General features: G+C 39.7%; 1 protein-coding gene across 2 annotated transcripts in view; it reads right to left on the bottom strand.

Moving 5' to 3' along the window:
- CMKLR1 (chemerin chemokine-like receptor 1) overlaps positions 1–16489 on the bottom strand; it is a 147628-nt gene extending 131139 nt beyond the window's left edge. For both annotated transcript variants that reach the window (XM_089677056.1, XM_089677064.1), the window contains exon 1: positions 16368–16489. The gene's annotated coding sequence lies outside the window, so the exon portion shown is untranslated. The remainder of the gene's footprint in view (positions 1–16367) is intronic.
- Between the last annotated feature and the right edge of the window lie 419 nt (positions 16490–16908).

Genomic DNA, 16908 nt, shown 5'->3' on the forward strand with positions numbered 1-16908 from the left:
TTAACTACTCCCCTTGATCTTTTGAAGCTGTTTTTCACGGAAGATCTTTATGGATTGATTGTGGACCAAAGCAATTTATACACACAACAATTTATCACTGCCAACCCCATTCAAACCTTTCCAGACCATTTGCATGGAAACCTACTACGGTTTTTAAGGGTTTTTTTAGGCCTAACCTCAACATGGGCATTACTAAAAAAAATTAATTGCGGTTGTATTGGTCCACAGACCCATCATATGCCCGTGTTCTCTGCTGCCATGGCCAGGCATAGATATGAGAATATAATGCGATTTATGCATCACAATGACAATACACTCTGTCATCCTCAGAATGACCCAGAAATTGACCAGCTCCACAAAATTCAGCCCCTTGTAAATCACCCTAAGCAGATGTGGAAACTCCCCAGCAAAATATCTATGTTGATGAGTATCTCATTATCTTTTCTGACTGCCTTGCATTCAAACAATTTCTCCCCAGCAAGTGTGACAGATATGGGGTCAAAATGTATAAGACCTGTGACAGGGCAACAGGTTATATATGTAATTTTTGGATTTACGAGGGAAAAGATAGTCATGTGGAGCCCCCCGGATGCCCAGACTACATGGGTAGTAGTGACAAGATAGTTTGGGACTTGGTGTCACCCTTTTTCCATATGGAGTACCACTTATACGTGGACAATTTTTATATAAGCGTGCCACTATTTAGACATTTGTACAATCTTGGAATTGGCGCATGTGGCACCGTGCAACCTAATCGCTGGGTCTTCCCCCAATGGCTTGTAAATACCTGTCTTAGAAAGAGGGAGAAAGCCAGCTTGAAAAAACTATGAATTGCTCGCAGTGAAGTGGAAGGACAAACGGGATGTTTTCGTCCTGTCTTCCATTCATGCATACATGATCATCCAAATCTCCATGACAGCTGGTGTTGTTGAGAAGCCCCTCTGTGTCGATGACTATAACCTTAACATGGGAGGGGTGGACTTCAATGACCAGATGATGAAGCCATATATAGCCAGACACTAGTACAAAAAAATTGTCTGAAGATTTATTTCAGTTGGCTCTGTACAATGCTTTTGTGCTTTACAAAGCAACTGGAAGAAGTAGATCCTTTCTAAAATTCATTCAGTTTCACCAGACACAAACAGCGCCATTTTTAAATTGGGAAAGCATCTGATCACACCGATCTTAGTGAGATCAGATGATTTAAGGGCAGAGAAGATATCTAGAGTCTAAGATACCCCAGATTTCTCAGAAAAGAATACCTGTCACTGCCTATTGCTATCATAGGGGATATTTAAATTTCCTGTGATAACAATAAAAGTGATTAAAAAAAATGAAAGGGACAGTGTAAAAATAATTTAAAAAAAAAAAAAAACACCCTCGGCACCCCTGTGCATGTGCTCAATGGCGTGCTATAGCATTGGTCCTGTGTTGGTATGTAAACAGCAGTTGCACCATGCATGTGAGGTATCTCAGCAAACATCAGATCGATGGCAGCAATTCTAGCACTAGACCTCCTGTGTAAATCTAAAATGGTAGCCTGTAAAGGCTTTTAAAGCATCGTCTACAGATATTGAAAATGTATGTAGTTTGTCACCGTTGCAAGGGGCATGTGCAGTTTTATAGCATGTCATGCTTGGTATCTATGTACTCGGTGTACCATCATCTTTTTTATTCTACCAAACAATTCACCAATATATTGTGTGTTTGTGCATTAAAATGAAAAACGTGCATTTTTTTCAAAAACATTGCAAGTGGTTAGAAGAGTGAGTGATGTGTGGCATAAGCTTCAAATGCTGGGCATAAAATGCCAAGATAACAACCCCCCCCAAATGACCCCTTTTTGGAAAGTAGACACTCCAAACTATTTGCTGAGACACATGTTGATTCAGAAGAAGAGTTTATTTTTTACCATAAGTTTTTGGAAAATGTTTTTTTGTTTTGTTTTTTTAAACAAAGTTGTCAATTAAATGATATATTGATCACACATGCCATGGATATATATGGACTTACACACCAAAATACATTCTACTACTTCTCCCGAGAACGGGGATACCACATGTGAGAGACTTTTTGGCAGTCTAGCCGTGTACAAGACCCCAAAATCCAATAAGCACCTTCAGGCTTTTAAAGGGCTTTATTTCCTCAGTACACTTCCGGACTACCTATCAAAGTTTTGGAGGTCTTGAAATGCCAGAATAGTACACTCTCCCCCCCCAAATGACCATTTTTTGGAAAGTAGAAACCACAAGGAATTTGATAAGAGGCATGGTGAGTATTTTGCAGATCTCGTTTGTTGCCACAAATTTTTGGAAAATGAAGAGAGAAAACGAAAACATTTTTTTCTTTTTTTTTTTATTCTTTAAAACCTAAATCTGAAAAATGCTCATCAAAAAGGGGTCATGGGGGGAATATGTTATCCTGGCATTTCATGGCCTCCAAAAGTGTGATAGGTAGTGAGGACGTGAGATGAGGAAGTTACGCACCTTCAGGCTTTCATAGTGGTCATTGGATTTTGGGCTCCTATATGTGGCTAGGCTCCCAAACAGTCTCACGCATGTGGTATCCCCATACTTGGTAGAAGTAGCAAAATATATTTTGGTTTGTAATTCCACATATACCCATGGCTTGTGTGAGCAATATATAATTTAAATGACAACTTTATGTAAAAAAAAATAAAAAATATTTTTTTTGTCATTTTCCAAAAACTTGTGGTAATAAATAAAGTATTCTATTGACTCAGCATGCCTCTCAGCAAATATTCTGGGTTGTTTACTTTCTAAAAAGGGGTCATTTGTGGGGGGATTGTGCTATAGATAGGTAGTGAGGAAGTGAGATGAGGAATTTACGCACCATCAGACTTTCAAAGTGGTCATTGGATTTCGGCTCCTGTATGAGGCTAGGCTGCCAAAAAGTCTCACGCATGTGGTATCCCCATACTGAGGAGAAGCAGCAGCAAAATATATTTTGGTGTGTAATTCCAAATATACCCATGGCATGTGTAAGCAATATACCATTGAAATGACAACGTTGTGTAAAAAAAAAGTGTAATTTTCAAAAAACTTGAAAAAACTAAAAAAATATATATATATATATTTGTCAATTTCCAAATACTTATGGGAAAAAAAAACTCCCATGGGCACAACATGCCTTTCAGCAGATAGCTTAGAATGTCTACTTTCCAAAACGGGGTCATTTGGGGGTGTTTGTCCTGTCCTGGTATTTTAGCACCTCAAGAAATGTGATAGGCAAGCAGAAAGTAAAAGCTGTGTAAATTCCAGTATCCATACTATAGTTTGTAGATCCTATAACTTTCACACAAACCAATTAATTTACACTTTATTTGGATTTTTTTTTACCAAAGACATGTAGTAAAATACATTTTGGCCTAGATTTATGACAAACTTTGAGCTTAGTAAATATTTTTTATAACAGAAATGAGAAAATCATTTTTTAAAAAAGATTTTCAGTCTTTTTTTGTTTATGGCACAAAAAATAAAAAACCCAGAGGTAATCAAATACCACCAAAAGAAAGCTCTATTTGTGGGAAAAATTGAAAAATTAAATTTATGTACACTATTGTATGACCGCTCAATTGTCAGTTAAACCAGCACAGTGCCGTATAGCATACAAGAGGTGTAAATTCCAGTATCTATACCATAGTTTGTAAACGCTATAGTTTTCACATAAACCAATTAATATAAACTTATTGGGATTTTTTTACCAAAAGACATGTAGCAGAATACATTTTGGCCTAAATGTATGACTAACTTTGAGTTTACTATATATTTTTTTAATAACCGAAAGTAAAAAATATTGTTTTTGGTATTTTTTGTTTATAGTGCAAGAAATTAAAAACCCAGCAGTGATCAAATACCACCAAAAGAAAGCTCTATTTGTGTAAAAAAGGACATAAATTTCATTTGGGTACAGCATCGCATGACAATAATAATGTGCAATTATTATTTGAAATAGCGGAGCACCAAATAGCAAAAAATGGCCTAGTCCGGAAGTGGGGTAAATCTTCGGGAGGGCAAGTGGTTAAAGCCCAACTCCAGGAGACCTGAAAATGTTCCCCAATTCATCCCCACTGCAAGGATTAAATGCTTGTTTAGCCTAGAAGCTGTGAAGATCATTTCTACTTACCTGATTATCCTTTCCCCAGCAAAAGGTGCTCCCCCATGCACTAGCACTAGACTGTGTTTCTTTATGTCCAATGCAAGGCTAGGAACCCTTGTGATGATGTCAGAACCTTAGATCACTAGAGGATAGAAAGAAGATGCTGCGGGTACCAGTCTAGCAGTCTAGCAGCATAGAGGAGCGGAGGATCAGGTAAGTAAATCTTCTGCAGGCCTCTGGACCCAAACAAGCAGGTAACCCTTGCAGTGGGACTGCATCCAGAATTTTTTATTCCTGAAGTTCAGCTTTAAAGTGGTTCTAAAGTCTCAATTTTTTTTATTCTTGAAAATAATATAAACACATCAAGCATACTTGTTCTATGCAATGGTTTTGCACAGAGGAGTCTTGATTCTCCTCTTCTTGGGTCCCCCGCAGGTGGGACAAACTGAGCGCAGTAAAACATGGTGTCACCCCCCCGGGCTCAGCGTGGAATGTACCATGTTAGTTTGTGGGGGGAGGGAGTGAATGAATGGAATGTACCATGTTAGTATGTTGGGGTGGGGTGGGGTGGTTGATGAAATATATCATGTCAGTAGGTGTGTGTGTGTGGGGGGATTGCACCATGTTAGTATGTAGGGGGTGATGGGTAGAATGTCAGTATGTGTGTGTGTGGGGGTGGGGGGTGATGGAATGTACCATGTCAGTATACAGGGGGCTGTGAATGGATTGTACCATGACACTATGTAAGGGGGTGCTGGATGGAATGTACCATGTCAGCATGTAGGGGCGCAATAGAGAAGGTTTGGATGCCCCATGTCTCAGTGACATCAGAGGGCTGTGGGGATGGATGAATGTCTAACCCTGGTGGTAGAGAAGGAAGTACACTGCACAAACACTGACCTGCTGTTTCTCTCTCTCTCTCTCTCTCTCTCTCTCTCTCTCTCTCTCTCTCTCTCTCTCTCTCATTTTCTCTCTGATCACCAGCTTCTGTGTGCAGCAGAAATCTTCATCCCATACTCTCCACACACACTTTCACCCTGAGTCTCCACCTCCTGGTCCCGCTTCACGGGTGCCGCCATCTTTCCGGCTCTCCCTATAGGGATTAATGGGGGTCGGACTCGGGAAACATGGCGGCTCATCCCAGCTAAGGATACTGACCTTCCCTGGGCCGGAGCAGACACGAGAGATATGTCAGCCCTCTGGTGGGTATCTCCTGGGTGCTGTCTGCACTCCCATAGTGAAGCCACTGACGACACAGAGTGTGGCTCAGTCCCACCCCTGTGATTGACAGCAGTGGGAGCCAGTGCTGTGTCTCAGCCAATGAGGCAATAAAGTCCTGGGAGAGCCTTGGCTCTCATGCACATCGCTGGATCGGGACTGGGCTCAGGTAAGTATTGGGGGGCTGCAGGGGATCTGCATAGAATGCATTCAGGTGAAAACAAAAACCTTCAGCCTTTACAACCACTTTAAAACTGTTTTTTACCTTTAAGTTACTGGAAAGATTACACAAGAATCCTGATTAGTTGCTATGGGCAATAATTTCAACTTAGCACTCTGCTTTGCAAGTCTGAATACACAAGAACAAACACTGGATTTATCTCCTTATGAACAGATGCAGAGGTAAATGTCATTTTCCACCAGCTGGATAGGTGACGTCACTGCCCAGTGCTCAGCCCTGGTAGTGAAGAACACTAAATACTGTGGTTTTGTAATAGTTCTCAGACAGCATATCCATGCCAGCAGTGCACCCTTTACAAGAGTACACAGAACACTAGGTGTTGTACGCTCATTAGGGCACATGGTAATATATTACACTTGTGACAGGTTCTTTTTAAATATTGCACCTGAGCCTATTCAGATAGGTCAGTGGTTTGCTAAAGCTGATCCTAGGAGATAGGTACACACATGGAAGAAAAATACATTTGAAATATATTTAAAAATTATTATATTCTTCCCAAATATATTGACATATATTTGAAAAGCTACATTTTGTCCACATATATATATATATATATATATATATATATATATATACTGCATGTCTGCATGTTGAAATGCGTTTTTATTACAAAATATATGAAAATATTTTTAAAAATACATTTCAAATATACTGTATGTCTTTAAAAATAAAAATCTACATTTTTGAAATGCATTTACAAATATATGTAAATATATATGTTTAAATGACTTTTTAATATGTTAAAAAAAAATCAGAAGAATATATTTAAAAAAATACATTTTTAAAACATTTTTATTTAAATATATTCTTCTGATTTTTTTTAACATATAAAAAAGTCATTTTAACATATATTTTTTACATATATTTGTAAATGTATTCCAAAATTGTAGATTTGTATTTTTAAAGACATACAATATTTATTTATTTATTTCAGGTACTTATATAGCGCTGTCAATTTACGCAACGCTTTACACATATATATATTGTTCATTCACATAAGTCCCTAACCCTCAAGGAGTGTACAATCTAAGTATATTTGAAATGCATGTTTAAAAATATTTTTCATATATTTTGAACTAAAAACGCATTTCAACATGCAGTATATGTGTATATATGTATATATATATATATATATATATATATATTGAAATATATTGAATATGGCCAAAATTGTAGCATTTCAAATATATTTCAATATATTTCGGAAGAATATTTTAAAAATATATTTCAAATATATTTGTCTTCCATGTGGGTATATTGTTCCATACGCTCTTACTGCAACAGCGACAAAGTGACCCACCTTTATAGCTTCTTCTTTATTAATGTTTTGTCAGCCTGATGGGCTTTGCTGTATGGTGGTTAAAGTTTCGTCAGCAGAGAATGGGGTTAATTGATATATAAGAACCTGGAAGGCTGCCCAGAAAAGGTGGGCGAGCTGTATTGTCAGTGCTAGTTATTTCAGCATTTAAAAATGACATGGTTTAGGGTAGGATGTGGGAGGTAAAACAATGGAGAGAGAACATCCAACTTAACTCTTTATCTACCTGACATCATCTTAATACACATGTGGTTTGCATGTGGTGTCTGCCAAACCTGAATGCTTGTGGAAGGCTCTAAACGCTGACAATTATATGGCGAGTTTGAGAACTGGCAGATCTTTTGCCATCAAATGTCTTTTTGAGAGAAGTTTTCAAGAACTAGAATTGGGCCCCTGCTTATAGGGGAAGTGCAGCTCCTAGTCCAAAGTGTATCTTTAATAGAACATCTTCTTCATAAAATGCAACACTGGTACATCAGTGTGTAATAATGTCAGTGCGCTGCACACGGCAGGCAGCGACATTCCTATGCAATGATGTCAGCAGGTCTATATCATGACCCCATGGGGCCCGATGCTTCCTGCTATGACTTAAAGGATCACACGTAGGTTATAATCACACAGTTCGCTAGCTTCTAGCACAGCAGCAGGCTATTGCAATTTCATTGCACTGTGTAAAACGTCCACTTTAATTTTCTCCATGGACTTTATTATGGTATACGATTAATAATGCTTTTTAGTTTAAAGCTGAACTCTAGGCTGATATAAAAGCCACACATTAATACAGCTCAGAAATCGTGAATACACCATTAAATGTATTTTTTTTTTATTACAAGCAGCGCAGGAACCTGAATTCGACCTTGAGGGGTGGTAGAAGCACACAGTCAAGCCATGGTTTTACCTAGGGTTGCCACCTCATCCCTTTAAAACCAAACACATAATAATTACACAGGTTCTGTGGCTGATTAAGGTGGTAAATAATAAATTCACTTAGTGCCTTATGTGCATTAAATTAGCCTCAGAACCTGTGTAAATAATATGTGTTTGGTTTTAAAGAGATGAGGTGGCAACCCTAGTTTTACCGCACCCTGTCCACCATACCTCCCAACTGTCCCTGATTTCGAAAGATTGTCCATGATTTGGAACATTGTCCTTCTGTCCCTCTTTCCTCCTCATTTGTCCCTCATTTTGGTCTGATCTATATAATTGTAAAAAATTTAATTTTTATCTTTCAAAATGTGTTTTACAGTGCTAAACCTTTCATCCATTGATTTTAAATGGTTGCATTTGTAAATTTTAAAAGCCAATATAAAAGAACAGTAGTAATAAAAAAAGAACTAGTTTTTCTTTTTCTTATTCACCTTTAAGAGGGTATGGTGGGGTGGAGGGGGGGGGGGGCATGTGGCCTACATACATTTGCCAATAGGTGGCCCTTGTTCCCATCTTAAAAAGTTGGGAGGAATGGTGTCCACCCACGTAAACTAGGGCATGCACTTATTTATTTCAGGTACTTATATAGTGGCGTCAATTTATGCAGAGCTTTACATATATATTGTACATTCACATCAGTCCCTAACCCTCAAGGGGTGTACAATCTAAGGTCCCTAACTTACATTCATACATACAGCCAGGGCCGTGGATGAGGGGATACCACCAGTCCTCCTGTACAGGGCCCAGGCCAGCCGGGGGGCCAGGTAGCTGGGTGAATCAGATGTGAGTAGAGAGGATGGTTGGCATGGTGGGGAGGGGGGGCTTCTTCTCCTCTCCCTCCTGCTGGCTTTAAGCTACTGCAGAGAGAGCTATACAGGGGATCGGTTTTAATGATTGCCCTCCAGTGCACCCATCACCCTCCTTGTGCACCATACGTTGCCCCCTGTGTACCCCCACCCCTGCAGTGATGCTTCCTTCTGCTCTTTCCCACTGGAAGCTGCAAGCACACAATAGGGTCCTTCAGGATGGAGAGTGGGGGAAGGGTCAGATAAACATATTACATTCACATTTCTTTCCTGAATGAACACAATAGGTGATGGTACTAATCACAGACTTTGTTTATTCATAACTGAAGCATAGTAACCTGTGTTTTATGGGGGGGGCTGTGAGGTTGACTGTATGGGGCCCCATGGTGTCTAACAGCAGCCCTGCATACACATACTAGGGCCAATATAGAAAGGATCCAATTAACCTACCAGTATGTCTTTGGAGTGTGCAAGGAAACCGGAGTACCTGGAGGAAACCCATGCAGGCACAGAGAGAATCAGAATAAAGCAAGGTACAGCGCTAAAATTATACATTAAAACATATGGACATGTTATATTCAAACATCCTGATATAAAATACAATAAAATAACATAAACCAATACCAAGGTGCAAGTAAAAACGTCACCTAATGGTGACTAATAAGTGATTGGGCACTAGACCAAATACAGTCTATAGCGTGAATAGAAAAGATCCCAAATGATCTTCAAAAATATAATGGCTGGATCCGTGGGTGAGGCGATGGATGTATAAAGATTGCGCACTCACCAGATACGCAATCCCAATGCGCATTTAAAGTAGATAATTTTAGGACATCAATGATCCTTATGTGGGTCTGGTTAGATCTGGTCAAATGCCCCTCACTGCTTGCTAGTGCTGCCACAATTGGGAATAGCAACTCTGCAGATATAGATGGCTCCCACTGGAGCTCAAAGAACAAAAGGAGGCCAGATAGTGTGATATCCTTATGACAAGCAGTGTTTATTCCAAATAGGTACAGGTAGGAGCAAGGAAAAATACTGACCCATATAAGTATGCAAATGGCCGCCGGGGCCCTCGTGGCACCGGTCGGCGTGATGTCACACCGCTGTAGCCTCTCCCTGACGCGTTTCGTGCGATGGCACAAAGTCATAGGGGGTTAGGCACAGAGAGAACATGCAAACTCCAGGCAGGTGGTGCCGTGGTTGAGATTCAAACCAATGACCCTAGTACTGCCAGCTGGGTGTGCTAACCATTTAGCCACTGTGATGCAGTAGCTCAGGACTGTACACAAGCTGATGCCACGATGTTTTGCTTCAAGGCTGTGGCTAAAAATAAACAGCATGTTACTTGACCTATCCAAGTGTATGGGGCCACCTGCCCTGCAACCATGAGCAACGCATGCAGCTGCAGTGCAGTGGTATGTATTTTGAGGTTAAAGTAGGTGGTTAGGAGGCAACATAGCACTTCCTCACTGCCTGGTAAACACCCTCTGAAAAGCAATCCACACAGATCCCTTTTTAGAGGGGCAGCAGTAAAGCCGCACATATGAACGAACCCTGAATCACACGTTGCAGTCCCTGTATGGCAGAACTGGCGTGTGAAAGGGAGTAGTAGCACAAGGAGCCAATCAGTGCAAGTGCTGACAAGAAGCATGCTAAAAGGAGGAGAAAACAGAGTGACAAAGAGATGAGCTCATCACTATGCTTCTGCTCCTTTCATTCTCCAGTCACAGGCTGGGGAGGGTTCAAGACAGCCTGGTTTTAGAGAAGTGGCTGGAATGATGCTGGCTGGTCATCTAGTAGTGAAAAAGAACAGCAAATGTTTATTGATGTATTTATCTTTTTAATCTTTTTAATGGAATATTCATTTTTACAGTGTTCTGCTTTAATGTTACTATACGCACTTTTACACAATGGGTTTTTTTGCCTTCCTCTAGATCAACTGTGGGTATAGGATTATAATTTTTTTTTTAATGGTTGAACTGGATGGACTTTAGTCTATTTTCAGCCACACTAACTATGTAACTATGTAAAAGCCCAAGAATTCTGTGTAGTCAGAAAACAATTCATTTGTATGGAAGATTACAACTGCAAGTTTGAACAAATATCATTCATAATGTTAATTAAATACACATCACTCTTGCTGAAATTCCATTTATTTCCCTCTGCTATTTTGCACGTATTGTTATCTTTTTTTGCCTTTTCCTCTAAGAAAAGCTATATGTGGGTCACTGCATATTGCAGCTTTATTAAGACAGAACTACTGGCTGGCCAGAAAATTATTCTGCTAACCACTTCCCATCCGACGTACAAAAATATACTTTTTTGGGAAGTGGAGGTGATATATGGGTCATGGCTGCAGCTGGAGTATCCAGCATTTTCAGCCAGCCATTCTCTTTCTTGTAAAAGTGATCCAAGTGGTTAAACAGCTTGTAAAGGAGCCAATCAAACCAGTTTGGTTTCATCAACTGCTGTGGTGGGCAAAGAAAAGATATGGGGGTCTAATAGATCTCTCCATAAAGAGGACCTGTCACAGTTAATGCTATCACAAAGGATGTTGTTCATCCTTTGTGATAGCAATAAAGTTCAATTAAAAAGGTGCAGTGTCAAAAAAATAAATTAAAATAAAAATAAATAAAAAAATAATAAAGCACACCCATCATCCCATTCTCATTCGCAAATACGAACTTACACATAGGTCCCGCACACATATGTAAACGGTGATCACACCACACTTGTGAGGTTTCATCATGAACATCAGAGTGAGAGCAATAATTCTAGTGCAGGACATCCTGCATAACTGGTATCCTGGAAAGGCTTTTAAAGTCTCGCCTAGGGAGATTTTTGGTATAGTAGTTTGTTGCCATCCCATGGGCATGCACAATTTTAAAGTGTGACATGTTAGGTATCTATTTAAGTCAGCATAACATCATCCTTTACATTGTACCAAAAACTGGGCATTATACTGTGTTTGTGTGCAGGAAAATTCATTAAAGTGTATTTTTTCCTGAAAATTTGCTTTTATAAACTCCTGTGCAAATATGACATAAAAAATTGCAACTCCAACTATTTTATCCTCCAAGGACTTTGCTTTCAGAAAATGTACACTGCTTAAAAAATAATGGAACACTGTGAAAACACATCAGATCTCAATGGGGAAAAATATCATGCTGGATATCTATATGAATATGGACTGGCTGGGTAATGGTTAGTAACGTAAGGATGCCCCAAGGTGTGATGGAAATGAAAATTATCAACCTACAGAGGACCGAACTCAAAGACACCCCGAAAATCAAAGTGAAAAAATGATGCAACAGGTTAGTGCATTTTGCTGAAATATCATTGCAGCAGCTCAGAACAGTACCCAGTATAGCCCCCACGTGCTTGTAGGCATGCCTGACAACATTGGGGGATGCTCCTAATGATATGACGGATGGTCTCCTGGGGTATTTCCTCCCAGATCTGGACCAGGGCATCACTGAGCGTCTGGACAGTCTGAGGTGCAACCTGGCGGCTTTGGATGGACCGAAACATGATGCCCCCCCAGACCATCACTGACCCACCATGAAAACGATCATGCTGAATGATGTTACAGGCTGTATAACTTTCTTCACGGCTTCTCCAGACTATGTCATGTCTATCACATGTGCTCAGGGTAAACCTGCTCTCACCTGGGAAAAGCACAGGGCGCCAGTGGTGGGTCAATTCTGGTGTTGAATAGCAAATGTCAATCGAGCTCTATGGTGCAGGGCAGTGAGCACAGGGCCCACAAAAGGACGTCAGGCCCTCCACATGAAGTCTGTTTCTGATTTTTGGTCAGAGACATTCCCACCAGTGGCCTGCTGGAGGTCATTTTGTAGGGCTCTGGCAGTGCTCAGCTTGTTCCTCCTGGCACAAAGGAGAAGATACCGGTCCTTCCGGTGGGTTAAGGACCTTCTACGGCCCTGTCCAGCTCTCCTAGAGTAACTGCCTGTCTCCTATAATCTCCTCCATGCTCTTGAGACTGTGCTGGGAGACACAACAAACCTTCTGGCAATGACACATATTGATGTACTATCCTGGAAGAGTTGACTGCCTGTGCAACCTCTGTAGGGTCCAGGTATAGCCTCATGCTACCAGTATTGACACTGACCCTAGTCAAATGCAAAACTAGTGAAAAACAGTCAGAAAAGATGAATAGCGGAAAAAATGTCAGTGGCCTCCACCTGTAAAACTATTCCTGTTTTGAGGGCTGTTTCATTGTTGCCCATGTAGTGCACCTGTTGTTAATTTCATTAACACTAAAGCAGCTGAAACGGATTAACAACCCCCTCTGCTACTTAATAGATCAATATCCCAGGAGTTTAATTGACTTGATGCTAAACTCTGAATAAAAAGTGTATATTGTTTGGGGGTTGTAAGTAATTTTCTAGTAAAAATGTTGATTGTTTCATGTGTGATTAAAGTGTTACTGAACCCAGGAGCCTACATTCACTATATCTGGTCTCTCACAGTACACAGAACATGGAAATGCAATTATTTTAGTAAATATAAACTGCTAAATACCTTTTCTCATCAGCAGTTAGAACAGTGTCCAGGAGAGCACTGTTTAAAGCTTGTAAAGCTTGTTAAAGCTTCCCTATTTGTCCTATGAGGCTACAAGACCCCTCTCCCTCTGTCTGGACAGTGCTGATTGACCCTGGGCTGATCACATGAACTCTCCCAAGAAAAAAAAAACTCTAGCAATACACACCAAGCTGAGCATGTGCAGCTTGCCTCAAAGCTCACTACTATCAGCAAATGGATTGGGGACTGTGGAAGAAGGGGAGGTTCAGAAAAGTCAGGATCAAACATCCTTTTACACAATGCAGAGGATTAACCCCCCTAGGTTCCACAGTAAGTAGAACAAGCATGCTTTACTGCATATATAGACTGATTTTACTGTTGTGTGTTTAGTAACACTTCAAGTCTGAAGTATGTCTTACCTTTTAGAACCATTTCAAAAGTTGTTTATATTTCAAAAATGAGCAGTTTGAACAAAAATATATATCTTTACATACACTACTAAAATTTTCCATTGCATTGCCAAAACAGCTAACAGGGCCATATGCTAGAATTTATAGTAAAAATAGTGAGCTGCTGCTATTACACCAGTTTCCATAGCCAACTCTAGCAATAATAAACATCAAAACAAAACAAAAACGGAAAACAGAAGATCTATCAGAACTCATTTTCCTGACCTAGAATAGTACAGCATTTTGTAAACTGTTGAATTTTACTGTGTAATACACTTTGCTTTTAGCAGTTTGTTACACTGCGTGAGATACTGATTGGCAGGATTGTGGATGGTGTACATGCTCCACCTAGGTATCTCACCAACATATGGTGAGGGACTCCAGGGGTGATGACTGATATGGAGACAGCAAACTTTTTTTTTTTTAATTCTAATGGGTTCCACTCTGGGTCCCGGAGCCAAGTGGCTTTGTAGAGGCAGCATTAAGCCTCTAGTTCTACGTCCATATTTTACCTGGCAGCCAGACCTCGTTATTAGTCTCAGATGTCCACAGACTTTTATATATGTGAGCTGACTTACATCCAGGGCTGTTTCTCAGCCTGCCATGGGAGACTGTAGCTGAGTTAAAAGACTAAGTACTGAGTGTTATGCAGGCCATATATCTGTCAAATTCTGGACAAATGTTTTTGGAATATCGTAACTAAGAATTTTCTTTCAAACTTTGCAGCATTAGTGGGCCGCAGCATTGGCCGGTTTTTGGGTGACCATCGAATTTGAGTGATTGGGCATGTTGGAAATTTTTTAAAAAATGAACAAATTTCTAATCAATGATGGGAGAATCATGTGAGAAATATAATTGAAAAAGAAATGAGCATGAGCTGTGGCCTGGAAAGAAAAGAAGATTCCCAGCCATGAAAAATTCTTTTCTGTAGCAACATGAGGTGAAATTGAAGGCTTGGTTGGTTGAATTTGGAAATAATTGGTGGCACCATCCAATTACAAAATGCACCAAATTTCTGATTTTCTAAAGAAAATTTGTTTAGAATTCGACCCGTGTATGGCCTGCAATAGTCAGGAACTGACTTATTGTATTATGCTATAGACTTGCTGTACAGAGCCCTTCTGTTTTGGAACTGTGGGGTGTATTTACTAAAACTGGTACATTCATAATCTGGTGCCGCTGTGGATGGTAGCCAATCAGCTTCTAACTTCAACTTGTTCAATTAAGCTTTAGCAATAAAACCTGGATACTGATTGGTTGCACCAATTTTTGCACTCTCTAGGTTTAGTAAATAAAATTTGAACTTTTATTCAGCAAGGTAGCAAACACAGGGGTTGTTTGCTACCATGGGAAATAAACATGCAGGACAAACCTGTTTAGATGCATGGTTCACAATTGCCAATACCAGTTGAGCCTGGTTCCTTATAAGTGTTCGACTAAAAAAAGCCTAATGGTGGCAGACCATACATGGGTCAAATTCCAAACAAATTTCTTTAGAAAATCGGAAATTTTATGTGTTTAGTAATCCAATGGTGCCACCATTGATTTTGAAATTCAACCAACCAAGCCTTCAATTTCACCTTGTGTTGCTACAGAAAAGAATTTTCATGACCAGGAATTTTCTTTTCTTTCTAGGTCACAGCTAATGCTCATTTCTTTTTTGTTTATATTTCTCGCATGATTCTCCCATCATTGCTTCAAAATTCTTCATTTTCAAAAAATTTCTAACATGCTCGATCACTCAAATTCAATGGCCACCCGAAAATCGTCCATTTCTGCAACTCATTAATGGTGCGAAATTCGAACTAAATTTCTTAGAAAAGATATTCAAAAGAAAATTCTTTTGGAATTTGACAAATGTATGGCCAACTTAAGCTTTAGCAATAAAGCCTGGATGCTGATTGGTTTCTCTGCAGAGTTGCATCAATTTTGCACTTTCTAGTTTTAGTAAATAAAACTTGCACTTTTATTCAAAAAGATAGCAACACAGGGGGTGTTTACTACCTTGCTAAATAGAAGTGCAGGACAAACCTGTATAGACTGGTCCTGGGTGTTCTTGTCTCATGCATGGATCACCATTGCCAATACCAGTTGAGCCTGGCTCCCTACAACTGTTCGACTAAAAAAGCCTAGTAGTGTCTTAGCTTGCAAGGTAAATGGCATTACAAGTCAAAATTATATATATATATATATATATATATATATACTGTATATACACACATATGCGTGTCTTGTACAATAATGAATGTCTATGTGGTGCATAGAACACAATCCATGTTAGCCTAAAAATTACAACTTGATAGACTCCTAGGGGGAAGATTTACTAAAACTGAAGTACTCCGAATTCGGTGCAGCAGTGCATGGTAGCTTCTAACTTCAGCTTGTTCAATTAAGCTTTGGCAATAAAATCTGGAAGCTGATTGGTCTGCACCAGATTTTGCACTTTCAGTTTTAGTAATTATCTCAACTAGAATTATTGACCAGGGATGATTGCCAAGGTTTGAAGTATCCCTGCCCATCAGTCGTGCACATTATTCTTCTATTCCAGAGATAAATGCACTTATTCCAAAGTACTAATTCAGCAGAGGTTACTACATATGAAAAGCAGAAACAGGGATATATACAATGCAAACATGTTTTTTTTTTCATCTAACACAGGTATTGTCTGCAGTTGACAGTGAATGGTACGCATAGTTTAAAAAAAGCTGCATTGAAGATTAGTCTCATGTTTAGCATTTACCTACCTTTTCACTGAGTCCTGGAGATGCTCCTACTCATGTTATGTCATTCCTCGTGGAAGTTCTAACAGAGTATTTTGGAGTAGCATCTCTGAAGTGTAAAACAGCCCGTGAATTTGTAGCATGTGACAGAACACAGTGATAAAAGCATTACACGGCTTGTATACAGCTGTTACTGTGTACTTTCCAGAACATTTCCAATTTGCATTTTTAATTCTAAGATGCTTGCCAGTTCCCAAGCTGTTCACTTTCCACACCCTAGACAGATGTATATGTACTTCTCACAGTTCCCAAGGTGTTAGGTATGTGTGATCCAAATTTCCTTACATCACTCTCCATAGCAACTTCATAACAAAACAGTATAAAGAAGTCTACAGTACCGATTTCAGTAAACATTCCTAATGTACTTTTTACTCTTTGAAACAGGGGTCTCCAAACTTTCCAAATAAAGGGCCAGTTTACTGTCCTTCAGATTTTCGGGGGGGGGGGGGGGGGCGGCTGAATTGGGATTAAAAAAGGTCCTGACGTTAGTGGGCAAAAACCATTG

This window comes from Staurois parvus, unplaced genomic scaffold, assembly GCF_062004578.1.
Source record: "Staurois parvus isolate SC_StPar_1 unplaced genomic scaffold, SC_StPar_1.0 ptg000014l, whole genome shotgun sequence".
In the NCBI taxonomy this organism is placed as follows: Eukaryota; Metazoa; Chordata; class Amphibia; order Anura; family Ranidae; genus Staurois; species Staurois parvus.